Here is a 24,893-nt window from a genome sequence, read left to right as displayed (position 1 = left end):
ACTGCCCCTACTCTTCCTGCCTTCCGTAAACTCCTCAAAACCCACCTTTGCCGTCAGGCATGGGGAAACTAAACATCTTCCCCTGGGCACGTTGAATTTATATATGGTATGCTTGTGTGTGTGTGTGTATGTTAGTATAGGGGTTTTTCTTAAATTTATAATATTTTAATTAATTGGATTATGTATTGGATTGTCTTTTCACTTGTTGTGAGCCGCCCCGAGTTTTCGGGGAGGGGCGGCATACAAATCCAAATAATAAATAAATCCAAATAATAAAAACAAGTTGAAGTCCACATGTCATAGAAGAGCCAACTTTGCCTACCCCTGACCTAGACAGAATTCTGATCCCATATGGTGGCTAATGAATCCCACTATAATATCAAGGTCTATAACTTTAAACAAGTGGGTAAGAATTTGGTAGAGATGCAGTTTCTTTGTGGTGCTCTAAGCATCTACTGATGAAACCTAAGGGAGAAAAATATAACCATGTTATTTATCTTTGATTTTAGTTAAACAGCAAGACTGGGAACCTAATATATTTCCTCAGTATAAACTAAATTCTAAGCACTGAAAATATATTTGTTCATCTTGATCTTCAATGTCCGTCAAGCATTAGTTTTCCCTCTTCCCATTTCCTATCCTTCCTATCAACATGGGAGATTCAGTATAGACAGTGTCTACAACCCCTGGCAATTACCAACCCGCAACCTGTAGAGAACTGTTCACAGGGGGCGGGCAAGTACATGTGGCAGCCATCTGGCACTTATGGTGGCCACCCACTTGACCTCAGGTGCAAAGGTCCTCTTGCAGAAGCAGCACCAACTTGCCTAGTTCCCCTTGTGCGAATGATGGCTGTCTTGCACTCCTGTGCAAAGATTCCATTGACACAAATGGGGCTGCCCACGTTCACGCACACCTACCTACCACTTGCAGGAACTCAGTGGGTAAGAAGGAGAAGCTGTTCAGGTTGGTCTCTTATTCACTTATCAATAAATTAGTGTAGATGTTCATAAATAAATCATAATTTTTTATTTATTACATTTTTAATGTCTCCAATAAGGTGACATCGGGCAGCTTACAAATCTTAACAAAAGAAAGAGAAAAGCAATTAGAACTATGCAAATTAAAATTATTAAAACTCTGCAAAAAAAAAAAGTAGGCTCAAGGTGATGGACAGCATGGGGATAAGGTCTTCTTACCCCATCAACCACTTCCAGCAGTGAACAACCTCTTCCAGGCCCCAAACCAACAGGCAAAATTAAGTTTTAACAACCTTCTGGAAAGCCAAAAGTGTGGGAATAGTTCTCACCTCCAGTGGTAGGGAGTTCCACAGGATGTGGACCTCAGCGGAAAGGGCTTTTCTACTTGACCACCACCCCCTTCTGGAATTCCTTAGCGGACAGGTCCATTGGGGTGAGATGACTCCTCAGATACCCAGGACTCATGCCATATATTTAAATGCAAGTATATTACAGTATAGCCAATTTTGCATAGTGGTTAAGGCATCAGGCTAGAAACTGCCCTGGGCACAAAGCCAGTTGGGTGACCTTGGGCCAGTCCCTCTCTCTCAGCTCCAGGAAGAAGGCAATGGCAAACCCTTCTCAAAAAACTGCAGGGACTCATCCAGATCTTGCATCTGCCAAGAGTCAATCCTGATTCAAAAGCACTAAAGAAAAATTATCTTTAAAAAAAAAAACAGATTGCATCTCCCTATGTTTACATAAAGGCAACAAAAAGAATGTTATTTATTTATTTATTTTGTCCAATATACAATGAGGGTTTTAGACACATAGTAAAATACATGATGAAGGTTATAGAGGAGATACTCATAGTAAAATATATCTATGAAATAATAGAAAAAGAAGATGTAGTAATAGAACATATCAATGAAAGAATAGAAGAAGAGATATAGGAATAGAAGAAAGGTATAGGAGATATAGGAGAGCAATAGGACAAGAAACGGAAGGCACTCTAGTGCACTTGTACTCGCCCCTTACTGACCTCTTAGGAATCTGGATAGGTCAACTGTAGATAATTCAAGGGTAAAGTGTTGGGGGTTTGGGGATGACACTACAGAGTCCGGTAATGAGTTCCACACTTCAACAACTCGGTTACTGAAGTCATATTTTTTACAGTCAAGTTTGGAGTGGTTAATATTAAGTTTAAATCTGTTGTGTGCTCTTGTGCTGTTGTGGTTGAAGCAGAAGTAGTCGCCAACAGGCAGGACGTTGCAGCATATGATCTTGTGGGCAATCTTGTTTAAGGCGTCTTAGTGTATCTTATTGTATCTTTTCATATGCTATTGCATGCTAACAATGGTGCAGATATATACTGTGCACATACCTATACATATACAAGTTTATTGCTACATTATACCTGAATACAGAGGTCTTCAAACTTGACAGCTTTAAGACTTGTGGATTTTAACGCCAGCATAGCCTGCTGGAGAATTCTGGGAGTTGATGTCCACAAGTTTTAGAGTTGTCGAGTTTGGGGACCCCTGAGTCTTAATGCCTAATGTAGATCAGACTCACTAGAAGAATCCAAGAGTAGGTGAACAATGCAGCGAGGCTATAGCACCAAAGGAACTTCATTTTTCATAGCAAATAGTAGCTATATGGCTTCCTTTCTGGACATACATCATTGCAATTCACAGTTTCCTTAATTCAGTTTGTTCTCTCGTTCCCCTTTCCTGCAATAAAGAAAAATTAACAGTTAAAGGCCAACCACACAATTACTGCCACATCTAGTTTGCCTTTGCACCACCCTTGACTCTGAGAAAAAAAAATCTCAATCACCCCTAATCCTGTCATGAAACCCACTGTATTCATTAACAGCAGTGCAAATCCTTTGATTGACTGGGACCACATACAAAGTACCTGCATTTGAATCACCAAAGCAGCCACAACGTAGGTCAGGTTCACACGCCTGCTTTCAAAGGTGCTCCTGTCTATCTGCCCAAGCGAAGTAGATGTGAAGAAGAAGAAGAGCCGGGGTGGCACAGCAGGTAGAGTGCAGTACTGCAGGCCACTAAATAATAATAATAATAATAATAATTTATTAGATTTGTATGCCGCCCCTCTCCGAAGACTCGGGGCGGCTCACAACAAGCGATAAAACAATATTGTACAGGCACAAATCTAATATTAAGAAAAAACTAAAAACCCTATCAATTTGAAAAACCAAACAGCACATACATACCAAACATAAATTATAATAAGCCTGGGGGAAAGGTGTCTCAAATCCCCCATGCCTGGCAGTATAGATGGGTCTTAAGTAGTTTACGGAAGACAAGGAGGGTGGGAGCAGTTCTAATCTCCGGGGGGAGTTGATTCCAGAGGGCCGGGGCCGCCACAGAGAAGGCTCTTCCCCTGGGGCCTGCCAGATGACATTTTTAGTCGACGGGACCCGGAGAAGGCCAACTCTGTGGGACCTTATCGGCCGCTGGGATTCGTGCGGTAGCAGGCGGTTCCGGAGGTATTCTGGTCCAATGCCATGTAGGGCTTTAAAGGTCATGACCAACACTTTGAATTGTGACCGGAAACTGATCGGCAGCCAATGCAGGCCACGGAGTGTTGTAGAAACGTGGGCAAATCTGGGAAGCCCCACGATGGCTCTCGCGGCTGCGTTCTGCACGATCTGGAGTTTCCGAACACTTTCCGAACACTTTTCAGAGGTAGCCCCATGTAGAGAGCGTTGCAGTAATCGAACCTCGAGGTGATAAGGGCATGATAAAGCTGACTGTAGATCTGTAGGTCAGCGGTTCAAATCTCATCACCGGCTCAAGGTTGACTCAGCCTTCCGTCCTTCCGAGGTGGGTAAAATGAGGACCTGGATTGTGGGGAAAATATTCTGGCTCTGTTAAAAAGTGCTATTGCTAACATGTCGTAAGCCGCCCTGAGTTTAAGAAGAAGGACGGCATTAAAAAATTGAATAAATAAAATAAAATAAATAAAAGTTGTGTGGATGCTCGTGTAGCGAAATCCAGGAGACCTTCTGAGATAGCCACAGGATTTTGGAAAGATACATCTTTATCCACATACCTCCCAGAGACCAATAAGATCACACAGGTTTGGCCTTCTCCAGATCCCATCGACTAAGCAATGCAGGTTGGTGGGACTGTGGGGTACGGCCTTCTCTGTGTCTTCCACGGCTCTATGGAACCAACTCCCCCTCCCCCCTCCCGATGTCCAAACTGCTTCCACCTTACTGGCCTTCCGAAAGGCCGCAAAGACCTGGCTTTGCCGGCAGGCCTATTTACACCTGTCACGGTCGAATTGCAACATACTTGTGTGTTGATTGGACTATGGAGAGGGGCGGCATACAAATCCAATAAATCATTATTATTATTATTATTATTATTATTATTATTATTATTATTATTATTGCTCTGTGGGTTTTGTAATTGGGGTTTTTATTGTGTTAGTATTTAATATTTTATTTATTTATTCATTTTTTTTAATGCCGTCCTTCTCCTTAGACTCAGGGCAGCTTACAACATGTTAGCAATAGCACTTTTTAACAGAGCCAGCATATTGCCCCCACAATCCGGGTCCTCATTTTACCTACCTCGGAAGTATGGAAGGCTGAGTCAAGTTCGAGTCGGTAGTGAGTTTGGAAACGGTGATCTGCAGATCTAGCAGTCAGCTTTAGTGGCTTGCAGTACTGCACTCTACCCACTGCACCACCTCGGTTCATTTATAGAATAGAATAGAATGGAATAGAATAGAATTTTATTGGCCAAGTGTGATTAGGCACACAAGGAATTTGTCTTGGTGCAGATGCTCTCAGCGTACATAAAAGGAAAATATACATTTGTCAAGAATCATGTGGTACAACACTTAATGATTGTCATAGGGGTCAAATAAGCAATGAAGAAACAATATTAATACAAATCTTAGGATACAAGCAATAAGTTACAGTCATACAGTCCTAAGTGGGAGGAAAAGGATGATAGGAATGATGAGAAAAACTAGTAGAAATAGAAGTGCAGATTTAGTAAAAAGTCTGACAGTGTTGAGGGAATTCTTTGTTTAGTAGAGTGATGGTGTACAGGAAAAAACTGTTCTTGTGTCTAGTTGTCTTGGTGTGCAGTGCTCTGTAGCGACGTTTTGAGGGTAGGAGTTAGGGTTAGGGTTAGGGTAATGTATTTTTATATTGTTGTAAGCTGCCCTGAGTCCCATTAGGATTGGATGGCATAGAATTCAAATGAATGAATGAATGAATGAATGAATGAATGAATGAATGAATGAATGAATGAATGAATGAATGAATGAATGAATGAAATAAAACTTGATCTGCACTCTTGCAGATTCTAAAGCACCTATCTCAAACAATTTGCAGTGCTCTAATATCAGTACTGCAGGAATATAGCATTATGGATATGGAAAACAGGCCACAAAGTACAGGGAAGTAAGTCGTGAAGCCGAGCCTCTGGATTTCATAGGATATTGATTACAGAATCCCCAAATGGTGCAGATGGCCTTTCTAACTCCTCAGCCCAGGCGATTAATCCTATAGCCTGTCCCATGCTCAAACATACTTCTTAAAAGAAAAAGAACATGTTTTCTGATATGAGAAATCAAATCATCCACTGAAGCACCTAAGAATGCAAAGATCTAAACAAAAATTAATTTATTCCCCCGCTCCCCACTTCTTATATTCCTTGAAGACACAAGCCTTTCCAAGCAGAAGATCAGGATTAAGGCAGATGTGCTTACCAGCTAGCTCATCTGCTTAAGTCTGGCAAGCTTCGAGATCAGTGATTAAAAAACCAACTCCAACTTTGATGAGATCCACAGTCCCCGTAATATGTACTCCCTGATTGCTTTGTTTGATAGCCCCCACCCCACCCAGCCCGTCTGCCTAAACCGGAAGTAGGAAGCATTTGACTGGAGATGATAGGCGGATTATATGGGTCAATTATACCCTTAATCTGCCTTCTCTGCAGAGATTAAATGTTCATAGATTGACTCTGTGTATTTGGCTTGCTCTGAGTAGTTACCAGATCAGAAAGGTTGCCCTTACTGAAAAGTCTGGTAAGAACTTAATCATGCAATGATAGGCTGCTGATACGAGGAAACCAACTGCTCTGTGCTTCTAGAGAAGGATTGATTTACCGTTTCACCGCTGCTTCCTAGAATCAGTTGTATAACATGGGCCTAGATATGCTAACAAAATAACAGAGTTGGAAGGGTCCTTGGAGATCTTCTAGCCCAACCCCCCTGCTCAGACTGGAAACCCTATGCCATTTCAGACAGTTGGTTGTCCTGATCTCTTCTTAAAATCCTCCAGTGTTGAAGCAACCACAACTTCTGGAGGCAAGTCTTTCCACTGTTTGATTGCTGTATTAAGAATTTATCCTTAGTTCTAAATTGCTTCTCTCCCTGATTAGTTTCCATCCATTGCTTCTTATCCTGCCTTCAGGGTGCTTTGGAGAATAGGTTGACCTCCTTTTCTTTGTGACAACCCTTGAGATTTTGGAGCAAAGCTATGATATCACCCCTAGTCCTTCTTTTTATTAAACTAAAGGTAAAAGGTAAACATTTCTCTGTCCAGTTGTGTCCTATTCTAGGATGTGGTGCTCATCTTTGTTTCTGTATGTCTCCTTAAATAATAAGATCAGAAACCTCATAGAAAAATAAAATGCAAGGACATGTTATATTGTTTAGGGGGGGGGGGACCTTAGGAAGCCATACAAAAAGAACTTCAAGAGCTACAAATATATAGGTAAATCATTTTCAAATCCTTTTGTATTTTGTTTTCTGCTAGGCTTTACAAAACAGCTTATTTGGCCTCTTCTTTGGAGTGGGCTGCTTGTCTTCACGTGTTCTTTATTTCTGTAACCATCTGATTTCCAAACATGTTTTTTTCCCTCACTACCTTTATGACAATCTTCACAAGCTCAAATTGTTTGATTAGTCCTGCTCTCAGGCTTCACTACGTACCGTAAGTCATGATTTTGAGACAGAGACATGTAGTTAATCAATCAATATCCTCTATTTTAGTCTATGGAGAGGGGCGGCATACAAATCTAATAAATAAATAAATTCCCAAATAAGTACATGTCTCTGTCTCAAAATCATGACTTACAGTACATAGTGAAGCCTGAGAGCAGGACTGGTTGGTTGGTTGGTTGGTTGGTTGGTTGGTTGGTTGGTTGGTTGGTTGGTTGGTTGGTTGGTTGGTTGGTTGATTGATTTGTCAAGCATGTACAAGGTAGTAGATATCGGAATAAACATAAACATTAGCAAGGTAAGTACAGATAAATTAGGCAATAGGACAGTAGGACAGGGACGGTAGGCACAATGGCCACCCGAGTCTGCGGAGAGGGGTGGCATACAAATCTAATAAATAAATAACTAAATAAATAAATGGTGCGCTTATGCACGCCCCTTATAGACCTCTTAGGAATGGGGTGAGGTCGACTCTAGATAGTCTAAGATTAAAGTTTTTGGAGTTTCAAAAAGAAACCACAGAGTCATGTAGTGCATTGATTACTCTGTTGCTGAAGTCATTTTTTTTGCAGTTTACATTAAGTTTGAATCGATTGTGTGCTCAGGTATTGTTGCAGTTGAAGTTGAAGAAATCATTGACATGTAGGATATTGTGGTCAATTAGGACAGATCAAAGGTGACAAAGTTCTAGGCTGTCTAAACCCAAAATTTCAAGTCTGGTGGAATAAGGTATTCCGTTGCGAGCAGAAGAGTGGAGGACTCTGAAATATTTTTGGACTCTCGATTGTATTGATATCAGATATGCAATGCAGGTTCCAGACAGAGAACCTGTAAGCTGTATTCAAGAATGGGTCTATCAAATGTTTTATATGCTCTGGTTAGTAGCTTAATATTGCCAGAGAAGAAGCTACACAGGATTAGATTAATAACTCTTAGTGCCTTTTTGGCAATGTTGTTATAGTGGGCTCTGCCATTTAGATCATTAGATATGAGTATTCCAAGGTCCTTGACAGAGTGAAGGCCATCTATAAAGTCATGCCCTCCAAATTTATATTGTCTGTTCTGATTCTTTTTGCCAATGTGTAAGACAGAGCATTTGTTGGTTGAAATTTGAAGTTGCCAGTTGTTTGACCATTCTGATACATGCTCACAGCTGAATCTTTGGATATGAATCTGTAGTTTTAAACATTCTATGTATAGGAGTATAATTTAGAAGTCCCTAAACAGCACAAAACTGATTGATTAGCTGGTTCTTTTCAGGGCAGCATCAAAAAAAATAATCAGTGCTTTAGCCTGTGACTGGTTATCATTGAAACAAAATTTCTACCATCTAAATTTCAGCCATGTCCCAGCTCTGCTTCACTTCCCATAGGTCCTCTGAGAGCAAGAAGGCTTTCAGATTCCAGGACCTGCATTTCTGGAGCGGGAACTTAGCAATAGTTTTATCAATAGCTTCTAATCTATCGCCATGTGAAATGAAACTAGAGCTTTAGTAGACTCACCAGTACTTCATATGGAAATTCATGAAATTCCTTGGATTTCATAGTTCTTGAGAACAAGCCATCCTAGTGGTTCTCCCACACCACACTTTTTTACTAGAAAGTAGACAGACTGACAAATCCTTTCAGTCTCTGCTTCATATGCTGGATCCATAAATCAGCTTAATGGTTACCACGTTTATAGTCCACAAATTGGGGGCATACTTATTATTTCTGTTGATTATGTTTTCTTTGGCATTCACTGGTTGACAAGAAGGGACATACCACATTTTCTTTTGTGAATTTATTGATGTGTACACAACTCCCCTGCAGGAAAACTAGGTGAGCATTTGTAAATCTTAGGTATGGTGTACAAAATGTAAAATAAGGCTTAATCTTGTACTGTACTCTATTTGCTTTCTTATTAAATACTAGCTTGGTAAATGAAGTATATCTTCATCTACTGTATATCTTCATCTATCTATTCTGTTTGTTCTTGATGTTTTTAGCTTGTAACATTTTCCTCTATAAATTAATATGCTACCATTTAATGTAATTAGGTGTATGCAAATTGTTCTTGATCTGAAATGTTTGCCCTGTATTCAAAATTAAGGATAAAATATGCTCCTCCTGAAAGTTTTTTGTGAGGCCATAAAAATACATGATTTATTTTATTTTATTTTATTGCCCATTCTTGGATCAAATTCAGGATTGGCAGGCATGGTTTTGAGTATTTCAGATTATGCTAAGCATGGACATTAGAATTTTGCTTTGTGGCTGCTGATGGGTTTATTTTGGCTTCAAAAAAAATGTCACTTAGGTAGTAGAATCACAGGGCCTGATCATATTGTTGTTGCTACTGACTTAGGATGGGTGATATGTGAAGTGCTAGGATGGAACAGCAGTTATTAGGTTTCTGGCTCAGGGTTAAAAGGCCACATTAGGCTGTTCTGCTCTGCTTCTTTCACTCAGAGGAAACTGCACTTACCTGTATTCCTGTCTACCTACCAGTAGTAGGTAAGTTAGATTCTTTTTAATTCTTTACTGTGTAGAATTTGCAGTTTGTGTGGGGAAATTGCATGTGTGTTTTGTTTTCTACTTTTTTCTGCAGGAAATGTAAGCAATTGTTTCCTAAAAGGATGTTTAAAATATTGATATAATCTTCTTACTCAGTTTTCTGTAAATGGAGTGGCAAGTAGTAGTCAATAAAGATTGCCTCCCTTTTATTCTGGTGATTCCTGGAATCCCTGAAAAACAAAGGGCAAGAAGAAACCTATTTTAAGTTGTCGTTGTTTTTCATGACCAGAACATTCAAAGGATTTCAAGTGTTATGCTACTAAAATACAAAACCTTTGAATCATCTTATGTTTAGTTTTGTCAGAACCCAGCCAATGTAAATTGATCCAAAAGAACATACCAAGTGAGACTGTTTTGTCCCAAGCTTAAAATATTCTTGTTTTGTTCAAAAAGGACATTGTCCTGCTAGAAATACTATTCAAACCGGAGATTTACCTCCTGCCCTTCTGTTATTTGCTCAGGAAGATTAATGTTTCCCTTCCTTTATATCGCTACACATTAGCAAAACAAAAAGAGATGTAGGAGAAAAAAGGAGATTATCAACATGCCAAGGGTATCAAATATAAACTTTATTTGAAAAGTCAATGAGCTGAATGCAATTTTTATAGCAATGTTTCTCAACTTACTGCTGTCAATATGTTTTGCATTACAACTCGATGATGTCCAAACAGTGCAAAAAGAGATTGTAGTCTTGAACATAGCAATGGGGGGATTAGCACAAGTGTCACACAGAGCCATATCAGTGGGCACAGAAGCTCAGGTCTGGCATGCATGCGTGTGCCAGCCAGCTTACTTTTGGGCCTTCTGGGTCCACTAGGAGTTGGGAAAACAGGCTGTTTTCAGCCTCTGGAGGGGGTGGGGAAGATCCATTTTTTGCTCTCCACAAGCTCCAGACCCTGTCTAGGTTTCTTTCTAGACTTTCCTGATTGCGTATTTGTACCCTATGACAGTGTTTCCCAACCTTGGCAACTTGAAGATATTTGGACTTCAACTCCCAGAATTCCCCAGCCAGCAAATGCTGGCTGGGGAATTCTGGGAGTTGAAGTCCAAATATCTTCAAGTTGCCAAGGTTGGGAAACACTGCCCTATGATAATCATTAAGCGTTGTACTTCATGATTCTTGACAAATGTATTTTTTCTTTTATGTATATTGAGAGCATCTGCACCAAAGACAAATTCTGTTCTGTTCTGTTCTGTTCCCGCCCGGCAGCCCCAGGCAGGTCTTCCGCAGGATGGAAATGTTTCACTTGCCAAGTTCTGGTTGAACCAGAAGTTCCTTTTTAATGTTTCATTAATTCTAATTAATGTCCCAAAGTAAAGGTATTTTGGATTATTAGATCATACTGTACAATTTATTTCTACATTATTCATTTATTTGGCAATGACTCAGTATCTAGTTTTAGACTTAGCTGGCAATTAATTTTATTATTCCGTTTTTAATCTAATATTAGCTTCTGATTTTTAGTCCCGGTGTTAATAGTCTGTTCCTTATTTTATTTACACATAAGCATGTTATGCTTCCATGGCTAGATTTGTTATATTTTGTTTTTAATTTGGTCATGATTAAAATAAAGTTTAAAAAAAACACCACCTTCCTTAAACTCTGACATAGTTTGTGAAAGTACAGGAAATGAAGTGCTATACTTAGGTGCAATTAAGCTCTTTTGCCAAAAAAAAAGAAAAAAATAGGTTTGTGAATTTTCCCCAACTGGGTAATTGACCCTACTATTAATTCCCTGGGAATGCTGTATATTGTAGTACAATGCAATTAAAGGCTGCCAGGTTAGAGAAGGCTAAATTGTCAGAGCCACAGTTTCTCTCCAGTTTACAGTGGGCATTCGATTGATAGTGAGTGAATGAGTGAGTGAGTGACTGCTTTAATCCTAAGAGACACCCTTGCGGTTTACAAATGCCAAACAGAATAAACAAAGTGAATGTGTATAACAGCAATAGAAAACAGTTTGATCATTCTTGGAATAATAATTCCACACTATCAATCTCCAAAACCTTCTGAAAGATCTGAGTTTCGCTAGCCTTCAGAAGATTTAACAGCAAATATAAGCAATTTAATTCATGAAAATGCTCAGCCAAACAATCAGACCCTGCCATAAAAACTGGGACTTGAGACCCCCTTAAGTAATGCAACTGACTAACATTCCATAGATCAGTGACTTTCAACCTTTTTTGAGCCGTGGCACATTTTTTACATTTACGAAACCCTGGGGCACATTGGGGGGGGGGGGGCTATAAAAAGTTTGGACAAAAAAATATCTTTCTCTCTTCCTCCCTCTTTCTCTCCCTTCCTCTTTCTTTCTCTCTCTCTCTCTCCATCCTTCTTTCTTTCTCTTCCTTCCTCTCTTTTTTGCTCTCTTTCTCTCTCCCTCCCTCTATGTCTTTCTCTCTCTCTCCTTCCCTCCCTCTCTTTCTCTCTCTTGCTTTCTTTCTCTCTCTTGCTCTCTCTCTCTTGCTTTCTTTCTTTCTCTCGTTCACTTTCTCTCTTGCTTTCTCTCTCTCTCTCTTGCTTTCTTTCTTTCTCTCTTGCTTTCTCTCTCTCTCCCTTTCTTTCTCTCTCTGAGCTTCGCGGCACACCTGACCATGTCTCGCGGCACACTAGTGTGCTGCGGCACACTGGTTGAAAAACACTGCCATAGATAATAAAAGTAATAATAATGGTGATGATGATGACTACAACAACAACGAATTGGAAGGGACCTGGGAGATCTTCTAGTCCAACCCCCTGCTCAGGCCGGAAACCCTACACCACTTCAGACAAATGGTTATCAACATCTTCTTAAAAACTTCCAGTATTGGAGCATTTACAACCTCTGGAGGCAAGATGAAGTAAGGCTTGAAAAGAAACCCTGCTTTAGCTCACTGAAGTAGACTTGGATTTAGCTCACACATATAAAATGTCTTGTTTTCCTATTCCAGTGTGACTCAAGGTCTCTCTTTACTCTGTCTTCCCAAAGTGAGCCCCATTTAGGTTAAATGCTACAAAATCATAATGATTGAGCTAAATCCTTATGGGTCAGGTGTGCTTGCGCTTCAGTAAAGACTCCTGAAATCCAACATTATAAATTATCACTTTGGTCACACAGAATGTTGCAAGAAATAGAAGAGTCGCGTGCAATTAGTGAGAAGCACTGCAAACATCAAAATCTAGTGCAATTCACAGGGCGTTTTTCTAAGCTTATACTTAACTGCATTTCTAGCATCAAGAAAAGGGCAAAATAAGAATCTGATTAACACTGGAAATGTTTTCCTCATTTCTGTGGAAGAATCGCATTTATGTAAGGAATTGCCATCTATAATTTGTCAGGAGGTTTATTCCCTCACGAAGTATTAATTTAAGTAGGATTTACTCTAATTTATTTTAGATCGACCCTTAATAAAATAAGACCTAGATTTATCACTTGGCTTTACTTGTTCCTAAAGATCTTTATTGGAACAGCTTTTCATGTTTCAGCAGACATTTGGTGAAGGCAGTTAATTGGTTTTCTTTCCAGAGAAGATTGTTCCACTAATCATTCTACCTTGATACAGACTCTCATATGTCAATGGGACCACATCAGTGTAAACAGCACTGTAATTGAACTGCATCCTAAGAAATCTGACAGATTACTGTTACTCGGTGTCCTGCTGACATATTTTATCTTTTCTACATGGAATAATCGGGTTGTTTTTAATGGAAAATGGACAGTATCAGACATTCCTAAGTGTTTTTTTCCCATAGAAGGACGGTTTACAGAAAAATGGACAGCAAAAGTTGAAGGGCCCTTGAAGATCATCTAGTGGCCGATTAGGTTCCACAGAGTTGGCCTTCTCCGGGTCCCGTCGACAAAACAATGTCGTTTGGTGGGCCCCAGGGGTAGAGCCTTCTCTGTGGCGGCCCTGGCCCTCTGGAATCAACTCCCCTCGGTGATTAGAACGACCCCCACCCTCCTTGTCTTTCGCAAATTACTCAAGACCCACCTATATTGCCAGGCATGGGGGAACTGAGACACCTCCCCCAGGCTTTTATATTTTATGTTTGGTATGCATGTGTTGTATGGTTTTAATTGTTGGGGTTTTATATATAGTTTTTTTTAATATTAGATTTGTATTACTATTATATTGTTTTTGTTATTGTTGTGAGCCGCCCCGAGTCTTCGGAGAGGGGCGGCATACAAATCTAATAAATAATAATAATAATAATAATTATTATTATTATTATTATTATTATTATTATTATTATTATTATTATTAGTGCAGTGGTTCTCAACCTTTCTAATGCCGCAACCCCTTAATACAGTTCCTCGTGTTGTGGTGACCCCACAACCATAAGTCTAGCACCAGTTCTCCCAACAGAGCTTTAAGCTGATTGGCAGGAAGGTTAGAGGGACACCCCCACTGCAAACACCTGATTGGTCGGATTGTAAAAATATGTTCCAAGGCACCAGAATAGAAGCTTTAGTTCCTAACATCATGGGAAGTTTGTCTTTTCCCATAGTCTTAGGCAACCTCTGTGAAATGATCATTCAACCCCCAAAGGGGTCCCAACCCCCAGGTTGAGAACCACTGATCTAGTGGATCTAATTATGTGCTCTGTGCCGGAACCAAAAATTATGGATTCCCCATCGGATCCATTCTTTGCTTAAGTACTTCCAGTGAAGGGGAATTTATCATCTCTTAAAACAATATATTCCCATGCTGAATAGTTTTCACCAGTATGAATCATTCCCTGACCAGCCTAACCAAAATCTACTTCCAATATTAGAACCAACTACTTCTTATCCTGTCCCAACTCGGAATAATTCTCCTCTAACTTTTACATAATGTCCCCTTAAGATAGCAATCATGTCTCCCTGCACAATTCTACTCCAAATTTATTTATTTATTGGATTTATATGCTGCCCTCCTCCAAGGACTTTGAGGCAACTCACAACATATAAAAGAACAATGCGATACAAATACAATTAATATGAACCCACTAATCTAAACTAAAATCCCCATAAATCAATCATACCCACTCAACAACAACATGCATGTCATTTGTTGGCCAGGGGACTAGAGTCTAGTGGCCCCAAACCTGGTGGCTTTAGACTCTTATGGAAGGCGAGGAGAGTGGGGGCAGTACAAATCTCTGGGGGGAGTTGATTCCAGAGGGCCAGGGCCCCCACATAGAAGGCTCTTCCCCCTATGTCCCACAAATGACATTGTCTAGTTGTCGGGACCTGGAGAAGGCTGACTCTGTGGGACCTACCCAGTCACTAGGATTCATACAGCAGAAGGCGGTCCCGCAAGTAGTCTGGTCCGATGCCATGTAGGGCTTTATTAACCATATACAATGCCTCTAACAAATGCTCGTAGGGTTCTTTCCAACTAAGTATCAACTTAGGGCTAGACGTGTTCCAATTTGCCAATCGTAGTACCCAAAACTGAACATTGTATAGTCTGAGCAATGCAGAATAGAGGGGAACAATAGCTTTTCGTGATCTTGGCACTCTAATTCTGTTGATGTGACCTCAAATTGCTTTCCCTTTTGTTTTTGCATCACCCTGTTGATTCATGTTCAGTTTGTAAGTCCCCAAGACATCAAAATCCTTTTCATGTCTGCTGCTACCTAATATGGAATATGGTCTCCTTGTCTCTATATGTGCTTGTGCCTTTGATTTTTTCCCCCCTATCCAAATAAATGCATTTGTCTCTGCTGAAATTCATGTTGCTGATTTCAGCCTTTCCTACTACCTCTTGATACTGTCCTCTGGGTTCTTTGCTATCTCTCAATCTTTGAGACATCTTCAAATTTAATAACCATATTTTCTAACCCCCTCATTCAAGTCATTTATAAATATGTCGAACAGCACAGATCTCAAACGCTCAACACTTCCTTTTGATATGAAATGGAATCAGGTGCTGGTAAATATTTACTCAATATAGTTATTGAATCAAGTTTATGTTGATTAAATTGTGGCATACTCTGCCTGCTTACTCAGTTTGCTACAGATGCTATCTCGCAGGTATATTTGGTCATTGCTGACCAATGTCAGCTTTAAGTTAAGAGTTGGCCTTCTCAGGGTCCCATCAACCAGACAATGTCGGTTGGTGGGACCTAGGGGAAGAGCCTTCTCTGTGGGGGGCCCGGACCATGGAATCAGCTCCCCTCGGAGATTTGCAATGCCCCCACCTTCCAAAAAAGCTTAAAGACTCATCTATGTCGCCAGGCCTGGGGTTATTAGATCTTCCCCCTGACCAACAAATGTTTTAATGTGTTTCACGGAGTGAATGGTAATGAATGTTTTTAATTATATTAGAACTTTTAGGGTTTTAAAATTATATTAATTGGATTTAGATGTGCTGCTATGTTTTCTTTGATATGTTGTGAGCTGCCCCGAGTCCCCAGAGAGGGGCGGCATGCAAATCCAATTAATAATAAATAATAAATAAAATATCACATGATTCAGTCTTTAACTGATAGCTAAAATATCCCTAATAAATTCAAGCTAGAGAATACAAAACTGAAGCGAACCATGTACTCCTGGAAGATATTGTAGCTAGATCTCTATTAGAGAAGCAAAAGTGAAAAGCAAGAAGAAATACTGGGGTGGAAGGGGGGGGGCTGTACTCAGTTCCTTGCCTGAGTGACAAATTGCTTATCTTGAGACATCTGGCCAGAATTAAACTCTGTATAGAAGCATATGACATTCTATTGGTTCCTGTGGTAGGTCCTACTACTAGAAAGTACAATGGTAGTAATAGCTGTAGGCATCTTGTTTCCACTGCCAGAAATCCCCAGCCTATGACCTCAAGTGACTTAGTTAGGTCCACAATGGGGTTAATACATCCTTCCGTAAAATGGTCTGCTGAAACATACAGAACTATTAAATTACAGGAATATCAGTTATCCCACCTATCTTTCTTATACTCTTTCTTAAACTTCTCTCCTCAGGCTGAGAAGACTCTTTTTTCAGCATTGTTCCTAGAGTCTGCTAGATATAACCCTTCCTTGGGGAAATATAAAAATCTTTTCCACCATTATTACAATTAATGCATACATGTTTCAAGGACAATAACATGACGAATACTGGATATTGTGCACTATAAAAAAATTAAGGCTTCACCCATTAAACTATCAAAAATGCTCAAGAATCTTTTGTTTAGGGTTGACAACCATACCAGTAGTAACAGTTGCTACATGGATTTTGCAGTCTCCTTAAAATCTTATCTCTTACCTTGCCTCTTATTGAAAATAGTCTCATATGCAACTATCACAGGCTTGGGCTTAAAGACCATGGGCTGCGGATCCACATCATGATTTCAGAAGTTACATTAGCTTTTTTTATTTTGTTTGGCTGACTCTAGGGAATCCTTAGACAGTGGCTTCTTAACTTTCCTAATGCTACAACCCTTTTAATACAGTTCCTCATGTTGTGGGGACCCCCAACCATTAAATCATAAAATTATTAGGAAACTCAGGCGTGGGGTCTAACTTACCTGCCTGCCAGTTTGCTTGTTCCTGTGCTGTGCAGTGCCAAAAAAAATAAATTAAATTGCAAAAAAAACAAACCCAAAAGCCAAGAACAAGATGGCAATGCATGCACAGTGCCAGAAATTTGGCTTTTGCACATACTCAGAAGTTCCCATGGTATGTAGATACATACATACATACATACATACATACATACATACATACATACATACACACACACACACCGGGGCAGATTACGCCTACAAAATCTCGCGAGGGGAAACTGGCTTATATGAGATTTCATTGATTTTTTTGCTTCCACGCATGTGCAGAAGCAAAAAAATTACCAAAATCTCTCACGCATGAAGGAATGAATGAAAAGGAAGGGAGACTAGTATATATAATATACTAGTATCAAGGTAAGAGTATGAGTAGCTGAAGAGAGCAAAAGAGCTCAAAATAGAACTATACTAGTCTCCATATATATATATATATGTTTCCATAGATTTACAGGAGTACAGGTATGAAGGTCTTGGCATATTCGGGTTTCTTCCTGTGTAGGTTTCAGATTTCTGGTGACGTTTCAATGAGGTCCCACTCGTCATCTTCAGGCTGGTGCTTTTGTCCTTCTGCTAGGGTGTTATAAATATATATGTCACATGTTTTTGCTGAATTTGAAAATTAAGGGAGACTAATTTTGAGAGAGAGAGAGATAGATGAGAGGGAATATTTGTAAGAGGGTGGATCCACCAGGGATAGATAGAAGAGCAGTGTGTTGGTTCCTAAGACCATCCGAAATATGTGTTTTCTGATGGTCTTAGGTGACCTCTGTGAAAGAGTCATTTGAACCCCAAAGAGGTCACAACCCACAGGTTGAGAACCGCTGCCCTAGACATAGGAAAGCTCTCTACCTTTTCCTGTCCCTTGATGCATTGCACAATTTTTGCAGGTGCCTTTCTGTGGCTTCCAGCTTCCTGCATTGTCAGCCTTCATTTCTCCTTCCACTCATCTTTCCCCAACATTTCCATAGATGCTGCAGTACTCGTGACGTGTCCCATTTTTATTTGATGATTATTGCTTGATTTCCTGAAGGGTTGATTCTCTTGGCTGTCCAAGGACTGCAAAGAAAAGCCTTCTTCAGTGTTATGGCTCAGAGGTGTCCACCTTCTTTCTCTTGCTGATGCACAGAGTCCATCCTTCCCCCCCATATATATTAACAAGGAATGCCAATTAACCATTCTACCTTTTGCCTTGATCGAAACACCTGTCTTTCCCTCATCTAGACCCTCTCAATACCTTATTGATCAGGAGAAAACATGTAAAAAAAACCCCAACAGTATAATTCTACCATCGTGGCAAATCAATATGTTTTTCTGCAAGGCAGCCATATGCACATCAAGGGAAGTTTCTATTAATGGTGTTTCCCTTGGAATAGAAAAGAGATGCTTTTTTTTTTTGGTCCACAACATAGCATGAAGTTAAATGTAGCATGCTATTTATGGAATTAAAAAGTGCACATTAACTGTATTCATTAATGTTACATCCAAATTGTGTTACAGAAACAACTAGATCAGAGCACTAGAAACCTAAGCAGATAGTAATGTTATAATTTAATTTAATTAACTTCTAAGCCACCCAAATCCTAGTGGACTCTGGGTGGCATACAGTCATAGGCAATATAAAACAATAAAATATATAACATTAAGTAACACCGTTATACAAGTTATATGTTGTAAGCCACCCCGAGTCCTCAGAGAGGGGCAGCATATACAGTAAATCCAATTAATACATAAAAATAAATAAATAAATAAACAAAAAAAAAATAAACCAGTAAAAAATCCAAATAAACCTTCATTCAATAATATTCATCTTTCTGGAGCCAAGTAGTTGTTCTATGAACCCCTAAGCCTGGTGGCAGAGCCATGTTTTCACAGCCTTTCAGAAGGCCAGAAGTGTGGCAGCAGTATGAGTCTCTGGGGGCAGTTGGTTCCATAGAGCCGGAGCCACCACAGAGAAGGCTCTCCCAATTGGCATTGTCTTGCTGAGGGGACATCTATTTGTTCCATGGTGCTCATGGGTTCAGACCAGGGTTGAAATGCTCCCGGCTCACTTGTGCCTGTCAGTCATCAAAGAGCCAGTTGCAAAGGGAACGCGAGGCTCTGCCCACCTGCCCAAACGCTATTTGGCAAAGCATTCTGTGTATGCAGAGAGGGTAAAAGTACCCAAATGGTGGTATCTGGGCATGGGGTGGACCTCCCTTCAAGACCAGCACTCTGACAACTGACAGACACAAGCAAACCCAGAGCATTTCGCCCCGGTTCAGACTGACATCAGAAGAATTGCAGCATTGCAATGCAAACCCCCATCTCTTTTTTGTGTCCCTTCCAATGTTGCCCATGCCAAAAGAGAGACCATTTGCAGTGCAACCTCAGATCACTTCTTTTGTCCTTATGAAGAAAGCAGTGCATCCCTGTGAGCATCACTGACTTGGGATTCGTGCGGCAGAAGGCGGTCCCTAAGGTATTCCAGCCTGATGCCAGAATAATCCAAATGTGAGGTGATAAGGGCATGAGTGACCATGAGAAGAGCCTCCTCATCCAAATATGGTCACAATTGGTGCACTGAGCGAACCTGCGCAAAGGTCCCCCAGCCACAGCTGTCCATTGCCATGTAGGGCTTTAAAGGTCATAACCAACACTTTGAATTGTGACCGGAAACTGATCAGCAGCCAGTGCGGGCCACGGACTGTTGTAGAAACGTGGGCGAATCTAGGAAGCCCCACGATGGCTCTCGCTGCTGCAGAAGGTGCTCAGGTGGTGGTCTAATCCTAGCTGTGGATCCAGGAGGACACCCAAATTGCAAACCTGTTCTGAGAGGGGTAATCTTTCTCGAATCTGACTTCCCGAATCTGACTTTGCCTATCAGAAGGTCCCAAAAAGTGATCATATGACCCAAGGACCACTATCATAAATAAATGCCAGTTGCCAAGCATCTGAATTTTGACCAGCTGTGACTGTGGGGATGATATAAATGTCAGTGTGAAAAAGGGTCAAAAGTCCCTTTTTACAACACTTTTTACAGTGTTGTAACATCAAACGGTTATTGAACAAATGATCACAACTCTAATACTATCAAAACTTCTTAACCAAAACAAAATGCTTAAACACACAGAAACACACACAGAGATACACATAAATATACCATAGAAAAAGAACATAGCATTGCTTCAAGCAAGTGAGCCGGGGTGGCGCAGCAGGTAGAGTGCTGTACTGCAGGCCACTGACGCTGACTGTAGATCTGTAGGTCAGTGGTTCAAAACTCATCACCAGCTCAAGGTTGACTCAGCTTTCCATCCTTCCGAGGTGGGTAAAATGAGGACCCAAATTGTGGAGGGCAATATGTTTCTGTTAAAAAGTGTTATTGCTAACATGTTGTAAGCTGCCCTGAGTCCGAGAAGGGCGGCATAAAAATAAATAAGTAAGTAAGTAAGTAAGTAAGTAAGTAAGTAAGTAAGTAAGTAAGTAAGTAAGTAAGGCAAGTAAGCAAGTAAGTAAGGCAAGTAAGCAAGTAAGTAAGGCAAGTAAGAAAGGCAAGTAAGAAAGGCAAGTAAGTAAGTAAGTAAGTAAGTAAGTAAGTAAGTAAGTAAGTAAGTCAATAAATGTGTGATGAATTCTCCTGGCACCAGACTTAGGAAGTCTGCAAATTTTAGCCGAAAACTGCAAAGGTTATGATTCAGTTTTCTATATTCTTCTCGGTGCTCAATCTCTGTCTCTCTGTCCGCTATCCAGTAACATCAAGAAAACTAGTGGAGCCTATTTGGTAAAGAATTATATGTCACTCGAAGTGTGCACTACAGCGCATTTCTTTATTTTTTTCCCATCCACTAACCCTCGAAAAACCTCCTTTCCACTTATGATATCAGCCTACAAAAATGCTTCCAAATTGCCAGGAGATCCATTTGCAACCCCACGTAAAGTGTTGGAGGGCCTTATTCAACTATTCACTAGACTTCCATTTCCGAGTGAATACGTAGGCTGCTCTGAAACGCTCGTTTTACACTGTGAAAGCTACCCAAAAGGACTCAATTAAGGTTACTGAGTCCAGTTTGTGACGTCTTTTGATTCCACTTCTAGTCTTAAAGCATAAATACCCATACAATTAAAGTATTGTATGACTGGCATTATTCTTTTGCAATGTGCAAAATAACATTACGTCCCAATTATACCGGTGCTGAATTGCAATCCATTGACTAGGAAAGGGCATGGCCCTTTACAAAATTGCTATGTAGGTAGTCTGTTTAGTTAAGGCCCTTTATAGGGGGAAAGAAAAAATGAGTGTAAAATATCAACATTCCTTTTTTTTTTAAGTGAACAAACAAGAATACTGTATTCAAAATGAGGCCTTAAAATAGGAGGGATATACATTTCCTTTGAGACCTTCTACAGTTCACTGTTTCAGGTGTCTTTTTTAAAAGGCTTAAATGATGTGGAGTTTATGCAGGGTTACAAAAACTAGATTATATCCTGGAGTCTTGATAGCTACATGCCTATTATTCCATCCCTGGCTTTCACAAAGATCCATCCGTCTCCTGCACTTCCTCTCAGAGCACTGTATGATCATAGCTGTCAATCGCAGCAGCCCATATTCATTGTGATAAGGTAGGGGTGTGAGTACCTGAGATCAGTGTTATTTTTGAGAGGCAATCCTCTTACGTTAAAGAGTGGTGAGGGTGGTTTTTTTTTGCAGTGATAATAGATGTCAGCTTCCTTGTTCTCAAGAGTTAATGCCCTTTGCAAGAAAATTAAATTTGTTTTTTAAATAGTCCAGTTTTTCAAACAGGCGCCATCCATTAATAAGCAACCAGCTATCCAACATTCAAAGGTGACCATATCTTACATACAAATAGATTTATTTATACTCTATGTTGGTGTTTACCAAACATTTTCCTTCAATATCCAAAACTGCTTTCGGGATTCATTTTGTGCTCTTTATGATGGGGGAAAGTGGGAAATCCTATTTCATGCCTTGCAGGTGCTCGGAAACAGCAATAATTGCAGCAATAATCACATTCCCAGTTTCCACAGGATATTCATCCCAAATTGATAAGCAGAAAGTGGTCTTTTTCTTCAAGTAACATCTTACACTGGTTGTTTGACTTAACACTCAGTCATTTGCTCTGCAAAACCACAAGTGGATGTGTGTGTTATTATTCAATGAAGAACCACTTTTGCCCAATTTGGGTGCCTTACCCAGGTTTAGGAAGCACAGATCTATGTAGATGTGGATGGATGGATGGATGACTGATGAATAGATAAATCTCAACACACGTATTGATACTGATATGTGCAAATTCTATGCTTCTTCCAATATTTTTTCACCTTTAAATGAATTTAAACGCAAGGATTTTGTGCTTACTGATTAAAACATTCACAGGCAAATTTTGTTAGTTAAATTAGAAGAGATTCATGAATGTGTGATATCAAGGTGATAAAACAAGTATATCCTTTTAAAATTATAAATTGTTCATAGCACCACAAAGTTTGAGAACTCCATATTTAGAATAGAATAACAGAGTTGGAAGGAGCTTAGAGGGACCTTAGTTCAACCCCCTGCTTAGGTAGGAAACCCTACACTACTTCGGGCAAATGGTTCCAGTGTTGGAGCACTCACAATTTCTGGAGGCAAGTTGTTCCACTGGTTAATTGTTCTACCTGTCAGGAAATTTCTTCTGGTTCACTCTGTCTGTCTGTCTGTCTGTCTGTCTATCTATCTATCTAACATCTATCTATTTATTCTTTTTCTACGGTTTTATTTCTTCTTTTAAGAATTCTAATTTACACTAAACCCTCGAGTGGGCAAGCAGTAGCCATTCATAAATTTCTTGATTATTGATAAGCGTAGGAGAAAACCTGATGTCTCATAGTTACGATGGCTACTATCTTGAAGAGTGAACAGAATCCTAGTCTTTGCAATGGTTTTCCCATTCATGCATCAAGCTCTGTTGTTCTTTTTCTTTTTCCCAAGTGCTCTTGTTAAAATGCAATTGCCTCACTGTTATCTTTCCTAACTAGGAGTCCACAGAGAGGGGCGGTATATAAATCCAATTAATAAATAATAAAATAAATAAACTAGGTGGGCAACAACTCCCATCTTTACCAGCCACCAAATCTAATTACTGTGCTTCCAAGCAACATATCTGGAGGTACTGATCGTGGAAAATATGAGGGGACCTTTGTGCGCTTTGAGCTTCGTTGTTTTCTTGTAAACATTTCATTATCCAAACTAGGATAGGATAGAATAGATTGCAGTGCAGTGCGGTGCAGTGGAATGGGATGGGATGCGATGCAATGCAATGCAATGCAATGCAAAGAAACCGAACGGAATGGAATGGAATAAAAGCTGGAACCTTGAAGGTATTCTAGTCCAATCCCCTGTGTAGTCAGGAAACTCTAAACCATTTCAGACAAATGGCTGCCCAATTTCAAGTGCTGGAGCACCGGAGGCGAATTGTTCTATTGATCAATTGTTCTAACTATCAGGAAATTTATTCTTAGTTCTACGTTTCTTCTCTCCTTGATTAGTTTCCATCCAATGCTTCTTGTTCTACGTCCAGGTGCTTTTGAGAATAGATTGACTCCCTCTTCTTTGTTGCATCCCCTGAGATATTGGAACACTGCTATCATGTCATTCCTAGTCCCTGTTTTCATTAAACTAGACATACCCAGTCCCAGCAAAGGTTCTTTATTTGTTTTAGCCTCCGGTCCCCTAATCATCTTTGTTGCTCTTCTCTCTGTGTTAACAAACTCAGTCAGTGAAGGAAAAATGCATATGTTATGCTTCTGTGAAATTAAGAAAATGGGGAAGGAGGTAATTGATTGGAATAAAAATTGCTTGGCTTGGCGGTGTGAAGCTGAATACAGGCAGGGAAGTAAAGGTATGATTTTAACTATGCAGGAGAAGGCAAAAATAAATGCCAGAGAGAATCAGTTGCAGTTCATCAAATTATTGTGGTTACATAGGGCAGTACAGTACCAATACTTAGGTTGATCAGTCAGAGAATAAATAGCAAAGGGATGAATATACATTTAGAATGCATCATTGATGGTGAAGGACACCAGAGGGATAAAAGATGCTGCCAAAGAGACATTTTGCTAGTGTCAAGAGTGTCTTTTGGGGAAAATAGATACAGGGACAAAAGGAAAGTGAGAAACCAAGAGGGAACACGGATCAACTGCAGGAAAAGAATCTAGGCATTACTGTGTGTTATGAAAAGGTTTTAGGAGATAATAATAAATAAAAGTAGGCACAAAAAGTGCCTAGAAGCTGTTTGGTATTGGATGACAAGACAATGTTATAGGCATCGTCACAGGAGTGTGAGGAATTACACTAATCAGAAATATGTAAAAGATTGCTTAATTCTATTCTATTCTATTCTAATGCTATAAGATTTTTAAATGGCATCATTTCACAAAAATGAAAATGAAAAATAGTGTACAATGTACATCAAGAATTATGATTGCAAAGAGTGTAGACAAACAGGACAAGGACCAGTTAACAATTACATGTGGAAAGAAACTAATGGGCATTTTGATGCAAATAGCAAACTATTCTGCAAGGAAGTATGTTCTGTCTGGGTTCCCCCAGACACCAACACCAACTAAAAAGAGTACTAGACACGCTGGTAAAAAGCAAAGTCATTTTATATCTTTGAAAACAAACACAGATAACAAAAACTGTTCTTACAAACTGGAATGCTATGAAGCTTCACAGGAGAGTCACGACGGCCAGACAATACAACAGGCTTCTTGCTGGCACACACACCACTGTAGATAATAAAACCCACGCCTCCCCCAAGTTTTCAGCCTTCGAGGCCACAAGCCAGAATCAGAGATGCCAAGGATCGAAGCAAGGTCACAGGACTCCCAAAAGATAACT

At 39.9% G+C, this 24,893-nt stretch overlaps 1 protein-coding gene across 3 annotated transcripts in view; it reads left to right on the top strand.

The window, feature by feature from the left end:
* Positions 1 to 24,893, top strand: part of CADPS (calcium dependent secretion activator) — a 526,173-nt gene that overhangs the window by 460,947 nt on the left and 40,333 nt on the right. The gene's annotated exons all lie outside the window — the stretch shown is intronic.

Source organism: Erythrolamprus reginae, chromosome 2 (assembly GCF_031021105.1).
Source record: "Erythrolamprus reginae isolate rEryReg1 chromosome 2, rEryReg1.hap1, whole genome shotgun sequence".
NCBI lineage: Eukaryota > Metazoa > Chordata > Lepidosauria > Squamata > Dipsadidae > Erythrolamprus > Erythrolamprus reginae.
This window is presented reverse-complemented; position numbering and strand designations above follow the sequence as displayed.